This window comes from Rhipicephalus microplus, chromosome X (genome assembly GCF_043290135.1).
Source record: "Rhipicephalus microplus isolate Deutch F79 chromosome X, USDA_Rmic, whole genome shotgun sequence".
NCBI lineage: Eukaryota > Metazoa > Arthropoda > Arachnida > Ixodida > Ixodidae > Rhipicephalus > Rhipicephalus microplus.
Window position 1 is genome coordinate 465,489,077 of NC_134710.1, and position 15,765 is coordinate 465,504,841.

At 43.6% G+C, this 15,765-nt stretch overlaps 4 non-coding genes across 4 annotated transcripts; all 4 read right to left on the reverse strand.

Moving 5' to 3' along the window:
* Window positions 1-10,625: 10,625 nt before the first annotated feature.
* On the reverse strand, window positions 10,626-10,698 carry TRNAF-GAA (transfer RNA phenylalanine (anticodon GAA)). The gene has a single exon. It is a non-coding gene; the product is annotated as a tRNA-Phe (tRNA).
* A 1,215-nt stretch (window positions 10,699-11,913) lies between these two features.
* On the reverse strand, window positions 11,914-11,986 carry TRNAF-GAA (transfer RNA phenylalanine (anticodon GAA)). The gene has a single exon. It is a non-coding gene; the product is annotated as a tRNA-Phe (tRNA).
* Window positions 11,987-14,163: 2,177 nt separating this feature from the next.
* On the reverse strand, window positions 14,164-14,236 carry TRNAF-GAA (transfer RNA phenylalanine (anticodon GAA)). The gene has a single exon. It is a non-coding gene; the product is annotated as a tRNA-Phe (tRNA).
* Window positions 14,237-14,806: 570 nt separating this feature from the next.
* On the reverse strand, window positions 14,807-14,879 carry TRNAF-GAA (transfer RNA phenylalanine (anticodon GAA)). Its single transcript has one exon. It is a non-coding gene; the product is annotated as a tRNA-Phe (tRNA).
* Between the last annotated feature and the right edge of the window lie 886 nt (window positions 14,880-15,765).

The following is a 15,765-nucleotide window of genomic DNA, read 5'->3' on the forward strand; positions in this document are numbered from 1 at the left end:
TCGAGCCAAGGACCTTATATGTTCAGATTAACGCTCTCCCAACTGAGCTATTTCAGCAAACGGGAGAAGAGTGACAGCGGGATCTAGCAGTTCTTGCGCTTCAGTAAAACTGCTTTATTAGAGCTGTTGCAGATTACTACATGTCTTTCACGCTGTTCCGGTTCTTTTGCAACGCCTACTGTCGCGATGCAATCTGAATCAGCATTTCTTTATCAAGCAGGGTTGTTCACCTGCGTAACCGTTTCACTCGTTAGAATTATTGCGAAATACTTGTATACCAACAGATTTAACAAAAAAGTGCTTTGGACGCTGAAACCCGGGATCGAGCCAAGGACCTTTAGATGTTCAGTTTAACGCTCTCCCTACTGCGCTATTTTGGCAGACGGGAGAAGAGTGACAGCAGGATTTAAGAGTTCTTGCGTTCCGGTAAAACCGCTTTATTAGAGCTGTCGCACATTATTACGTGTATTTCACGCTGTTCCGGTTCTTTTCCAATGCCTACTCCCGCGATGCAATCTGAATCAGCATTTCTTTATCAAGCATGTGTGTTCACCTGCGTAACCGTTTTACTCCTCAGAATTGATGCAAAATACTTGTATACCGACAGATTTACCAAAAAACTTCTTTGGACGCAGAAACCCGGGATTGAGCCAAGGACCTTTAGATGTTCAGTTTAACGCTCTCCCAACTGCGCTATTTCGGCAGACGGCAGAAGAGTGACAGCGGGATTCAAGAGTTCTTGCGTTTCGGTAAAACCGCTTTATTAGAGCTGTTGCACATAATTACGTGTATTTCACGCTGTTCTGTTTCTTTTGCAATGCCTACTCCCACGATTCAATCTGAGTCAGCATTTCTTTATCAAGCATGTGTGTTCACCTGCGTAACCGTTTCACTCGTTAGAAGTATTGAAAAATACTTGTGTATCAAAAGATTTAACAAAAAAATGATCTGGACACCTAAACCCGGGATCGAGCCAAGGACCTTCAGATTTTCAGTCTAGCTCTCTCTGAACTGAGCTATTTCGGCATACGGGAGAAGAGTGAAAGCGGCATTTACCAGTTCTTGCGTTTCGGTAAAACTGCTTTATTAGGGCTGTTGCACATTACTACATGTCTTTCATGCTGTTCTGGTTCTTTTGCAATGCCTACTTCCGCGATGCAATCTGAATCAGCATTTTTTTTCAAGCATGTGTGTTCACCTGCGTAACTGTTTAACTTGTTAGAATTCTTGCAAAATACTTGTATACCGACAGATTTAACAAATCGTGCTTTGGACGACGAAACCCGGGATCGAGCCAAGGACCTTTATATGTTCAGATTAACGCTCTCCAAACAGAGCTATTTCAGCAGACGGGAGAAGAGTGACAGCGGGATCTAGCAGTTCCTACGCTTCGGTAAAACTTCTTTATTAGAGCTGTTGCACATTACTACATGTCTTTCACGCTGTTCCGGTTCTTTTGCAACGCCTACTGTCGCGATGCAATCTGAATCAGCATTTCTTTATCAAGCATGTGTGTTCACCTGCGTAACCGTTTCACTCGTTAGAAGTATTGCAAAATACTTGTATACCGAGAAATTTAACAAAAAAACTGCTTTGAACGCTGAAACCCGGGATCGAGCCAAGGACCTTTTGATGTTCAGTTTAACGCTCTCCAACCTGAGCTATTTCAGCAGACGGGAGAAGAGTGACAGCGGGATCTAGCAGTTCTTGCGCTTCGGTAAAACTGCTTTATTAGAGCTGTTGCACATTACTACATGTCTTTCACGCTGTTCCGGTTCTTTTGCAACGCCTACGTTCGCGATGCAATCTGAATCAGCATTCCTTTATCAAGCAGGTGTGTTCACCTGCGTAACCGTTTCACTCGTTAGAATTATTGCAAAATACTTGTATACCGACAGATTTAACAAATCGTGCTTTGGACGACGAAACCCGGGATCGAGCCAAGGACCTTCAGATTTTCAGTCTAACTCTCTCTGAACTGAGCTATTTCGGCATACGGGAGAAGAGTGAAAGCGGCATTTAACAGTTCTTGCGTTTCGGTAAAACTGCTTTATTAGGGCTGTTGCACATTACTACATGTCTTTCACGCTGTTCTGGTTCTTTTGCAATGCCTACTTCCGCGATGCAATCTGAATCAGCATTTTTTTATCAAGCATGTGTGTTCACCTGCGTAACCGTTTCACTCGTTAGAATTATTGCAATATACTTGTATACCGACAGATTTAACAAATCGTGCTTTGGACGACGAAACCCGGGATCGAGCCAAGGACCTTTATATGTTCAGATTAACGCTCTCCCAACTGAGCTATTTCAGGAGACAGGAGAAGAGGGACAGCGGGATCTAGCAGTTCTTGCGCTTCGGTAAAACTGCTTTATTAGAGCTGTTGCAGATTACTACATGTCTTTCACGCTGTACCGGTTCTTTTGCAACGCCTACTCTCGCGATGCAATATGAATCAGCATTCCTTTATCAAGCAGGTGTGTTCACCTGCGTAATCGTTTCACTCGTTAGAATTCTTGCCAAATACTTGTATACCGACAGATGTAACAAAAAAGTGCTTTGGACGCTGAAACCCGGGATCGAGCCAAGAACCTTTATATGTTCAGTTTACCACTCTCCCAACTGAGCTATTTCGGCAGACGGGAGAAGAGTGACAGCGGGATTCAAGAGTTCTTGCGTTTCGGTAAAACCGCTTTATTAGAGCTGTTGCACATTATTACGTGTATTTCACGCTGTTCTGGTTCTTTTGCAATGCCTACTCCCGCGATGAATCTGAATCAGCCTTTCTTTATCAAGCATGTGTGTTCACCTGCGTAACCGTTTCACTCGTTAGAAGTATTGCAAAATACTTGTATACCGAGAGATTTAACAAAAAAATTGCTCTGGACGCCGAAACCGGGGATCGAGCCAAGGAACTGTAGATTTTCAGTCTAACGCTCTCCCAACTGCGCTATTTCGGCAGACGGGAGAAGAGTGATAGCGGGATTTAAGAGTTCTTGCGTTTCGGTAAAACCGCTTTATTAGAGCTGTTGCACATTATTACGTGTATTTCACGCTGTTCTGGTTCTTTTGCAATGCCTACTCCCGCGATGCAATCTGAATCAGCATTTCTTTATCAAGCATGTGTGTTCACCTGCGTAACCGTTTCACTCCTCAGAATTGATGCAAAATACTTGTATACCGACAGATTTACCAAAAAATTGCTTTGGACGCAGAAACCCGGGATCGAGCCAAGGACCTTTAGATGTTCAGTTTAACGATCTCCCAACTGCGCTATTTCGGCAGACGGGAGAAGAGTGACAGCGGGATTCAAGAGTTCTTGCGTTTCGGTAAAACCGCTTTATTAGAGCTGTTGCACATTATTACGTGTATTTCACGCTGTTCTGGTTCTTTTGCAATGCCTACTCCCGCGATGCAATCTGAATCAGCCTTTCTTTATCAAGCATGTGTGTTCACCTGCGTAACCGTTTCACTCGTTAGAAGTATTGCAAAATACTTGTATACCGAGAGATTTAACAAAAAAATTGCTCTGGACGCCGAAACCGGGGATCGAGCCAAGGACCTGTAGATTTTCAGTCTAACGCTCTCCCAACTGCGCTATTTCGGCAGACGGGAGAAGAGTGATAGCGGGATTTAAGAGTTCTTGCGTTTCGGTAAAACCGCTTTATTAGAGCTGTTGCACATTATTACGTGTATTTCACGCTGTTCTGGTTCTTTTGCAATGCCTACTCCCACGATTCAATCTGAGTCAGCATTTCTTTATCAAGCATGTGTGTTCACCTACGTAACCATTTCACTCGTTAGAAGTATTGAAAAATACTTGTGTATCAAAAGATTTAACAAAAAAAATGCTCTGGACGCCGAAACCCGGGATCGAGCCAAGGACCTTCAGATTTTCAGTCTAGCTCTCTCTGAACTGAGCTATTTCGGCATACGGGAGAAGAGTGAAAGCGGCATTTAACAGTTCTTGCGTTTCGGTAAAACTGCTTTATTAGGGCTGTTGCACATTACTACATGTCTTTCATGCTGTTCTGGTTCTTTTGCAATGCCTACTTCCGCGATGCAATCTGAGTCAGCATTTCTTTATCAAGCATGTGTGTTCACCTGCGTAACCGTTTCACTCGTTAGAATTATTGCAAAATACTTGTATACCGACAGATTTAACAAATCGTGCTTTGGACGACGAAACCCGGGATCGAGCCAAGGACCTTTATTTGTTCACATTAACGCTCTCCCAACTGAGCTATTTCAGGAGACGGGAGAAGAGTGACAGCGGGATCTAGCAGTTCTTGCGCTTCGGTAAAACTGCTTTATGAGAGCTGTTGCACATTACTACATGTCTTTCACGCTGTTCCGATTCTTTTGCAACGCCTACTGTCGCGATGCAATCTGAATCAGCATTTCTTTATCAAGCAGGTGTGTTCACCTGCGTAACCGTTTCACTCGTTAGAATTATTGTGAAATACTTGTATACCGAGAGATTGAAAAAAAAAGTGCTTTGGACGCTGAAACCCAGGATCGAGCCAAGGACCTTCAGATGTTCAGTTTAACGCTCTCCCAACTGAGCTATTTCGGCAGACGGGAGAAAAGTGACAGCGGGATTTAACAGTTCTTGCGTTTCGGTAAAACCGCTTTATTAGAGCTGTTGCATATTAATACATGTCTTTCACGCTGTTCCGGTTTTTTGCAACGCCTACTGCCGCGATTCAATCTGATTCAGCATTTTTTATCAAGCATGTGTGTTCACCTGCGTAACTGTTTAACTTGTTAGAATTCTTGCAAAATACTTGTATACCGACAGATTTAACAAATCGTGCTTTGGACGACGAAACCCGGGATCGAGCCAAGGACCTTTATATGTTCAGATTAACGCTCTCCCAACAGAGCTATTTCAGCAGACGGGAGAAGAGTGACAGTGGGATCTAGCAGTTCTTGCGCTTCGGTAAAACTGCTTTATTAGAGCTGTTGCACATTACTACATGTCTTTCACGCTGTTCCGGTTCTTTTGCAACGCCTACTGTCACGATGCAATCTGAATCAGCATTTCTTTATCAAGCACGTGTGTTCACCTGCGTAACCGTTTCACTCGTTAGAATTATTGCGAAATGCTTGTATACCGACAGATTAACAAAAAAGTGCTTTGGACGCTGAAACCCGGGATCGAGCCAAGGACCTTTAGATGTTCAGTTTAACGCTCTCCCAACTGTGCTATTTCGGCAGACGGGAGAAGAGTGACAGCAGGATTTAAGAGTTCTTGCGTTCCGGTAAAACCGCTTTATTAGAGCTGTCGCACATTATTACGTGTATTTCACTCTGTTCCGGTTCTTTTGCAATGCCTACTCCCGCGATGCAATCTGCGTCAGCATTTCTTTATGAAGCATGTGTGTTCACCTGCGTAACCGTTTCACTCGTTAGAAGTATTGAAAAATACTTGTGTATCAAAAGATTTAACAAAAAAAATGCTCTGGGCGCCGAAACCCGGGATCGAGCCAAGGACCTTCAGATTTTCAGTCTAACTCTCTCTGAACTGAGCTATTTCGGCATACGGGAGAAGAGTGAAAGCGGCATTTAACAGTTCTTGCGTTTCGGTAAAACTGCTTTATTAGGGCTGTTGCACATTACTACATGTCTTTCACTTTTTCTGGTTCCTTTGCAATGCCTACTTCCGCGATGCAATCTGAATCAGCATTTCTTTATCAAGCATGTGTGTTCACCTGCGTAACCGTTTCACTCGTTAGAATTATTGCAAAATACTTGTATACCGACAGATTTAACAAATCGTGCTTTGGACGACGAAACCCGGGATCGAGCCAAGGACCTTTATATGTTCTGATTAACGCTCTCCCAACTGAGCTATTTCAGGAGACGGGAGAAGAGGGACAGCGGGATCTAGCAGTTCTTGCGCTTCGGTAAAACTGCTTTATTAGAGCTGTTGCAGATTACTACATGTCTTTCACGCTGTTCCGGTTCTTTTGCAACGCCTACTCTCGCGATGCAATCTGAATCAGCATTCCTTTATCAAGCAGGTGTGTTCACCTGCGTAATCGTTTCACTCGTTAGAATTCTTGCCAAATACTTGTATACCGACAGATGTAACAAAAAAGTGCTTTGGACGCTGAAACCCGGGATCGAGCCAAGGACCTTTATATGTTCAGACTACCACTCTCCCAACTGAGCTATTTCAGCAGACGGGAGAAGAGTGACAGCGGGATCTAGCAGTTTTTGCGCTTCGGTAAAACTGCTTTATCAGAGCTGTTGCACATTACTACATGTCTTTCACGCTGTTCCGGTTTTTTTGCAATGCCTACTCCCGCGATGCAATCTGAATCAGCATTTCTTTATCAAGCATGTGTGTTCACCTGCGTAACCGTTTCACTCGTTAGAAGTATTGCAAAATACTTGTATACCGAGAAATTTAACAAAAAAACTGCTTTGAACGCTGAAACCCGGGATCGAGCCAAGGACCTTTTGATGTTCAGTTTAACGCTCTCCAACCTGAGCTATTTCAGCAGACGGGAGAAGAGTGACAGCGGGATCTAGCAGTTCTTGCGCTTCGGTAAAACTGCTTTATTAGAGCTGTTGCACATTACTACATGTCTTTCACGCTGTTCCGGTTCTTTTGCAACGCCTACGTTCGCGATGCAATCTGAATCAGAATTCCTTTATCAAGCAGGTGTGTTCACCTGCGTAACCGTTTCACTCGTTAGAATTATTGCAAAATACTTGTATACCGACAGATTTAACAAATCGTGCTTTGGACGACGAAACCCGGGATCGAGCCAAGGACCTTCAGATTTTCAGTCTAACTCTCTCTGAACTGAGCTATTTCGGCATACGGGAGAAGAGTGACAGTGGGATCTAGCAGTTCTTGCGCTTCGGTAAAACTGCTTTATTAGAGCTGTTGCACATTACTACATGTCTTTCACGCTGTTCCGGTTTTTTTGCAATGCCTACTCCCGCGATGCAATCTGAATCAGCATTCCTTTATCAAGCAGGTGTGTTCACCTGCGTAACCGTTTCACTCGTTAGAATTCTTGCAAAATACTTGTATACCGACAGATTTAACAAAAAAGTGCTTTGGACGCTGAAACCCGGGATCGAGCCAAGGACCTTTATAAGTTCAGATTAACGCTCTCCCAACTGAGCTATTTCAGCAGACGGAAGAAGAGTGACAGCGGGATCTAGCAGTTCTTGCCTTCGGTAAATCTGCTTTATTAGAGCTGTTGCACATTACTACATGTCTTTCACGCTGTTCCGGATTTTTTCAACGCCTACTGACGCGATGCAATCTGAATCAGCATTTCTTTATCAAGCAGGTGTGTTCACCTGCGTAACCGTTTCACTCGTTAGAATTATTGCGAAATTCTTGTATACCGAGAGATTTAAAAAAAAGTGCTTTGAACGCCGAAACCCGGGATCAATATAAGGACCTTTATATGTTCAGTTTAACGCTCTCCCAACTGAGCTATTTCAGCAGACGGGAGAAGAGAGACAGCGGGATCTAACAGTTCTTGCGCTTCGGTAAAACCGCTTTATTAGAGCTGTTGCATATTAATACGTGTCTTTCACGCTGTTCCGGTTTTTTTGCAACGCCTACTGTCGCGATGCAATCTGAATCAGCATTTCTTTATCAAGCAGGGTTGTTCACCTGCGTAACCGTTTCACTCGTTAGAATTATTGCGAAATACTTGTATACCGACAGATTTAACAATTCGTGCTTTGGACGACGAAACCCGGGATCGAGCCAAGGACCTTATATGTTCAGATTAACGCTCTCCCAACTGAGCTATTTCAGCAGACGGGAGAAGAGTGACAGCGGGATCTAGCAGTTCTTGCGCTTCAGTAAAACTGCTTTATTAGAGCTGTTGCAGATTACTACATGTCTTTCACGCTGTTCCGGTTCTTTTGCAACGCCTACTGTCGCGATGCAATCTGAATCAGCATTTCTTTATCAAGCAGGGTTGTCCACCTGCGTAACCGTTTCACTCGTTAGAATTATTGGGAAATACTTGTATACCAACAGATTTAACAAAAAAGTGCTTTGGACGCTGAAACCCGGGATCGAGCCAAGGACCTTTAGATGTTCAGTTTAACGCTCTCCCTACTGCGCTATTTTGGCAGACGGGAGAAGAGTGACAGCAGGATTTAAGAGTTCTTGCGTTCCGGTAAAACCGCTTTATTAGAGCTGTCGCACATTATTACGTGTATTTCACGCTGTTCCGGTTCTTTTTCAATGCCTACTCCCGCGATGCAATCTGAATCAGCATTTCTTTATCAAGCATGTGGGTTCACCTGCGTAACCGTTTCACTCCTCAGAATTGATGCAAAATACTTGTATACCGACAGATTTACCAGAAAACTGCTTTGGACGCAGAAACCCGGGATTGAGCCAAGGACCTTTAGATGTTCAGTTTAACGCTCTCCCAACTGCGCTATTTCGGCAGACTGCAGAAGAGTGACAGCGGCATTCAAGAGTTCTTGCGTTTCGGTAAAACCGCTTTATTAGAGCTGTTGCACATTATTACGTGTATTTCACGCTGTTCTGGTTCTTTTGCAATGCCTACTCCCACGATTCAATCTGAGTCAGCATTTCTTTATCAAGCATGTGTGTTCACCTGCGTAACCGTTTCACTCGTTAGAAGTATTGAAAAATACTTGTGTATCAAAAGATTTAACAAAAAAATGCTCTGGACGCCTAAACCCGGGATCGAGCCAAGGACCTTCAGATTTTCAGTCTAGCTCTCTCTGAACTGAGCTATTTCGGCATACGGGAGAAGAGTGAAAGCGGCATTTACCAGTTCTTGCGTTTCGGTAAAACTGCTTTATTAGGGCTGTTGCACATTACTACATGTCTTTCATGCTGTTCTGGTTCTTTTGCAATGCCTACTTCCGCGATGCAATCTGAATCAGCATTTCTTTATCAAGCATGTGTGTTCACCTGCGTAACCATTTCACTCGTTAGAATTATTGCAAAATATTTGTATACCGACAGATTTAACAAATCGTGCTTTGAACGACGAAACCCGGGATCGAGCCAAGGACCTTTATTTGTTCACATTAACGCTCTCCCAACAGAGCTATTTCAGGAGACGGGAGAAGAGTGACATCGGGATCTAGCAGTTCTTGCGCTTCGGTAAAAGTGCTTTATTAGAGCTGTTGCACATTACTACATGTCTTTCACGCTGTTCCGGTTCTTTTGCAACGCCTACTGTCGCGATGCAATCTGAATAAGCATTTCTTTATCTAGCAGGTGTGTTCACCTGCGTAACCGTTTCACTCGTTAAAATTATTGCGAAATACTTGTATACCGAGAGATTTAAAAAAAAAGTGCTTTGGACGCTGAAACCCAGGATCGAGCCAAGGACCTTCAGATGTTCAGTTTAACGCTCTCCCAACTCAGCTATTTCGGCAGACGGGAGAAAAGTGACTGCGGGATTTAACAATTCTTGCGTTTCGGTAAAACCGCTTTATTAGAGCTGTTGCATATTAATATATGTCTTTCACGCTGTTCCGGTTTTTTTGCAACGCCTACTGCCGCGATTCAATCTGATTCAGCATTTTTTTTCAAGCATGTGTGTTCACCTGCGTAACAGTTTAACTTGTTAGAATTCTTGCAAAATACTTGTATACCGAATGATTTAACAAATCGTGCTTTGGACGACGAAACCCGGGATCGAGCCAAGGACCTTTATATGTTCAGATTAACGCTCTCCAAACAGAGCTATTTCAGCAGACGGGAGAAGAGTGACAGCGGGATCTAGCAGTTCCTACGCTTCGGTAAAACTTCTTTATTAGAGCTGTTGCACATTACTACATGTCTTTCACGCTGTTCCGGTTCTTTTGCAACGCCTACTGTCGCGATGCAATCTGAATCAGCATTTCTTTATCAAGCAGGTGTGTTCACCTGCGTAACCGTTTCACTCGTTAAAATTCTTGCAAAATAGTTGTATACCGACAGATTTAACAAAAAAGTGCTTTGGACGCTGATACCCGGGATCGAGCCAAGGACCTTTAGATGTTCAGTTTAACGCTCTCCCAACTGAGCTATTTCAGCAGACGGGAGAAGAGTGACAGCGGGATCTATAGCAGTTCTTGCGCTTCGGTAAAACTGCTTTATTAGGGCTGTTGCACATTACTACATGTCTTTCACGCTGTTCCGGATTTTCGGAACGCCTACTTTCGCGATGCAATCTGAATCAGCATTTCTTTATCAAGCAGGTGTGTTCACCTGCGTAACCGTTTAACTCGTTAGAATATTGCGAAATACTTGTATACCGAGAGATTTAAAAAAAGTGTTTTGGACGCTGAAACCCGGGATCGAGCCAAGGACCTTTAGATGTTCAGTTTAACGCTCTCCCAACTGAGCTATTTTGGCAGACAGGAGAAGAGTGACAGCGGGACTTAACAGTTCTTGCGTTTGGGTAAAATCGCTTTATTAGAGCTGTTGCACATTATTACATGTCTTTCACGCTGTTCCGGTTCTTTTGCAACGCCTACTGCCGCGATGCAATCTGAATCAGCATTTCTTTATCAAGCATGTGTGTTCACCTGCGTAACCGTTTCACTCGTTAGAAGTATTGCAAAATACTTGTATACTGAGAGATTTAAAAAAAAGTGCTCTGGACGCCGAAACCCGGGTTCGAGCCAAGGACCTTTAGATTTTCAGTCTTACGCTCTCCGAACTGAGCTATTTTGGCAAACGGGAGAAGAGTGAAGGCGGCATTTAACAGTTCTTTCGTTTCGGTAAAACTGCTTTATTAGGGCTGTTGCACATTACTACATGTCTTTCACGCGGTTCCGGTTCTTTTGGAACGCCCACTGCTGCCATGCAATCTGAATCAGCATTTCTTTATCAATCATGTGTGTTCACCTGCGTAACTGTTTAACTCGTTAGAATTCTTGCAAAATACTTGTATACCGACAGAGTTAACAAATCGTGCTTTGGACGACAAAACCCGGGATCGAGCCAAGGTTCTTTATATGTTCAGATTATGCTCTCCCAACTGAGCTATTTCAGCAGACGGGAGAAGAGTGACAGCGGGATCTAGCAGTTCTTGCGCTTCGGTAAAACTGCTTTATTAGAGCTGTTGCACATTACTACATGTCTTTCACGCTGTTCCGGTTCTTTTGCAACGCCTACTGTCGCGGTGCGATCTGAATCAGCATTCCTCTATCATGCAGGTGTATTCACCTGCGCAACCGTTTCACTCGTTAGAATTCTTGCAAAATACTTGTATACCGACAGATTTAACAAAAAAGTGCTCTGGACGCTGAAACCCGGGATCGAGCCATGGACCTTTATATGTTCAGATTAACGCTCTCCCAACTGAGCTATTTCAGCAGACGGGAGAAGAGTGACAGCGGGATCTAGCAGTTCTTGCGCTTCGGTAAAACCGCTTTATTAGATCTGTTGCATATTATTACGTGTCTTTCACGCCGTTCCGGTTTTTTTGCAACGCCTACTGCCGCGATTCAATCTAATTCAGCATTTCTTTATCAAGCAAGTCTGTTCACCTGCGTAACTGTTTAACTCGCTAGAATTCTTGCAAAATACTTGTATACAGACAGATTTAACAAATCGTGCTTTGGACGACGAAACCCGGGATCGAGCCAAGGACCTTATATGTTCAGATTAACGCTCTCCCAACTGAGCTATTTCAGCAGACCGGAGAAGAGTGACAGCGGGATCTAGCAGTTCTTGCGCTTCGGTAAAACTGCTTTAATAGAGCTGTTGCACATTACTACATGTCTTTCACGCTGTTCCGGTTCTTTTGCAACGCCTACTGTTGCGATGCAACATGAATCAGCATTTCTTTTTCAAGCACGTGTGTTCACCTGTGTAACCGTTTCACTCGTTAGAAGTATTGCAAAATACTTGTATACCGTGAGATTTAACAAAAAATTGCTCTGGACGCCGAAACCGGGGATCGAGCCAAGGACCTTTAGATTTTCAGTCTAACGCTCTCCCAACTGCGCTATTTCGGCAGACGGGAGAAGAGTGACAGTGGGATTTAAGAGTTCTAGCGTTTCGGTAAAACCGCTTTATTAGAGCTGTTGCACATTATTACATGTCTTTCACGCGGTTCCGGTTCTTTCGCAACGCCTACTGCCGCCATGCAATCTGAATCAGCATTTCTTTATGAAGCATGTGTGTTCACCTGCGTAACCGTTTCACTCGTTAGAAATATTGCAAAATACTTGTATAGCTGCAGATTTAACAAATCGTGCTTTGAACGCCGATACCCGGGATCAATATAAGGACCTTTATAGTTTCAGTTTAACGCTCTCCCAACTGAGCTATTTCAGCAGACGGGAGAAGAGAGACAGCGGGATCTAACAGTTCTTGCGCTTCGGTAAAACCACTTTATTAGAGCTTTTGCACATTACTACATGTCTTTCACGCTGTTCCGGTTCTTTCGCAACGCCTACTGTCGCGATGCAATCTGAATCAGCCTTTCTTTATCAAGCATGTGTGTTCACCTGCGTAACCGTTTCACTCGTTAGAATCATTGCAAACTACATGTATACAGACGGATTTAACAAATCGTGCTTTGGACGCCGAAACCCGGGATCCAGCCAAGGACCTTTAAATGTTCAGTTTAACGCTCTCGCAACTGAGCTATTTCGGCAGACGGGAGAAGAGTGACAGCGGGATTTAACAGTTCTTGCGTTTCGGCAAGACTGCTTTATTAGAGCTGTTGCACAATTAAATGTCTTTAACGCTGTTCCGGTTCATTGCAACGCCCACTGCCGCGATCCAATCTGAATAAGCATTTCTTCGTCAAGCATGTGTTTTCACCTGAGTAACCGTTTCACTCGTTAGAATTATTGCGAAATACTTGTATACCGGCAGATTTAACAAAAAAGTGCTTTGGACGCTGAAACCCGGGATCAAGCTAAGGACCTTTAGATGTTCAGTTTAACGCTCTCCCAACTGAGCTATTTCGGCAGGCGGGAGAAAAGTGACAGCGGGATTTAACAGTTCTTGCGTTTCGGTAAAACCGCTTTATTAGAGCTGTTGCATATTAATACGTGTCTTTCACGCTGTTCTGGTTTTTTTGCAACGCCTACTGCCGCGATTCAATCTGATTCAGCATTTCTTTATCAAGCATGTGTGTTCACCTGCGTAACTGTTTAACTCGTTAGAATTCTTGCAAAATACTTGTATACCGACAGATTTAACAAATCGTGCTTTGGACGACGAAACCCAGGATCGAGCCAAGGACCTCTATATGTTCAGATTAACGCTCTCCCAACTGAGCTATTTCAGCAGACGGAAGAAGAGTGACAGCGGGATCTAGCAGTTCTTGCGCTTCGGTAAAACTGCTTTATTAGAGCTGTTGCACATTACTACATGTCTTTCACGCTGTTCCGGATTTTCGCAACGCCTACTGTCGCGATGCAATCTGAATCAGCATTTCTTTTTCAAGCAGGTGTGTTCACCTGCGTAACCGTTTCACTCGTTAGAATTATGGCGAAATTCTTGTATACCGAGAGATTTAAAAAAAAAGTGCTTTGAACGCCGAAACCCGGGATCGATATCAGGACCTTTATATGTTCAGTTTAACGCTCTCCCAACTGAGCTATTTCAGCAGACGGGAGAAGAGAGACAGCGGGATCTAACAGTTCTTGCGCTTCGGTAAAACCGCTTTGTTAGAGCTGTTGCATATTAATACGTGTCTTTCACGCTGTTCCGGTTTTTTTGCAACGCCTACTGCCGCGATTCAAACTGATTCAGCATTTCTTTATCAAGCATGTCTGTTCACCTGCGTAACTGTTTAATTCGTTAGAATTCTTGAAAATACTTGTATACCGACAGATTTTAAATACCGTGCTTTGGACGACGAAACCCGGGATCGAGCCAAGGACCTTATATGTTCAGATTAACGCTCTCCCAACTGAGCTATTTCAGCAGACGGGAGAAGAGTGACAGCGGGATCTAGCAGTTCTTGCGCTTCGGTAAAACTGCTTTATTAGAGCTGTTGCACATTACTACATGTCTTTCACGCTGTTCCGGTTCTTTTGCAACGCCTACTGTTGCGATGCAATATGAATCAGCATTTCTCTTTCAAGCACGTGTGTTCACCTGCGTAACCGTTTCACTCGTTAGAAGTATTGCAAAATACTTGTATACTGAGAGATTTAAAAAAAAGTGCTCTGGACGCCGAAACCCGGGATCGAGCCAAGGACCTTTAGATTTTCAGTCTTACGCTCTCCGAACTGAGCTATTTTGGCAAACGGGAGAAGAGTGAAGGCGGCATTTAACAGTTCTTGCGTTTCGGTAAAACTGCTTTATTAGGGCTGTTGCACATTACTACATGTCTTTCACGCGGTTCCGGTTCTTTTGGAACGCCCACTGCTGCCATGCAATCTGAATCAGCATTTCTTTATCAATCATGTGTGTTCACCTGCGTAACTGTTTAACTCGTTAGAATTCTTGCAAAATACTTGTATACCGACAGAGTTAACAAATCGTGCTTTGGACGACGAAACCCGGGATCGAGCCAAGGTTCTTTATATGTTCAGATTATGCTCTCCCAACTAAGCTATTTCGGAAGACGGGAGAAGAGTGACAGCGGGATTTAAGAGTTCTTGCGTTTGGTAAAACCGCTTTATTAGAGCTGTTGCACATTATTACGTGTATTTCACGCTGTTCTGGTTCTTTTGCAATGCCTACTCCCGCGATGCAATCTGAATCAGCATTTCTTAATCAAGCATGTGTGTTCACCTGCGTAACCGTTTCACTCGTTAGAAGTATTGCAAAATACTTGTATACCGTGAGATTTAACAAAAAATTGCTCTGGACGCCGAAACCGGGGATCGAACCAAGGACCTTTAGATTTTCAGTCTAACGCTCTCCCAACTGCGCTATTTCGGCAGACGGGAGAAGAGTGACAGCAGAATTTAAGAGTTCTTGGGTTTCGGTAAAACCGCTTTATTAGAGCTGTTGCACATTATTACGTGTATTTCACGCTGTTCTGGTTCTTTTGCAATGCCTACTCCCGCGATGCAATCTCAGTCAGCATTTCTTTATCAAGCATGTGTGTTCACCTGCGTAACCGTTTCACTCGTTAGAAGTATTGAAAAATACTTGTGTATCAAAAGATTTAACAAAAAAATGCTCTGGACGCCGAAACCCGGGATCGAGCCAAGGACCTTCCGATTTTCAGTCTAACTCTCTCTGAATTGAGCCATTTCGGTATACGGGAGAAGAGTGAAAGCGGCATTTAACAGTTCTTGCGTTTCGGTAAAACTGCTTTATTAGGGCTGTTGCACATTACTACATGTCTTTCACGCTGTTCTGGTTCTTTTGCAATGCCTACTTCCGCGATGCAATCTGAATCAGCATTTCTTTATCAAGCATGTGTGTTCACCTGCGTAACCGTTTCACTCGTTAGAATTATCAAAATACTTGTATACCGACAGATTTAACAAATCGTGCTTTGGACGACGAAACCCGGGATCGAGCCAAGGACCTTTATGTGTTCAGATTAACGCTCTCCCAACTGAGCTATTTCAGCAGACGGGAGAAGAGTGACAGCGGGATCTAGCAGTTCTTGCGCTTCGGTAAAAATGCTTTATTAGAGATGTTGCACATTACTACATGTCTTTCACGCTGTTCCGGATTTTCGCAACGCCTACTGTCGCGATGCAATCTGAATCAGCATTTCTTTTTCAAGCAGGTGTGTTCACCTGCGTAACCGTTTCACTCGTTAGAATTATGGCGAAATTCTTGTATACTGAGAGATTTAAAAAAAAGTGCT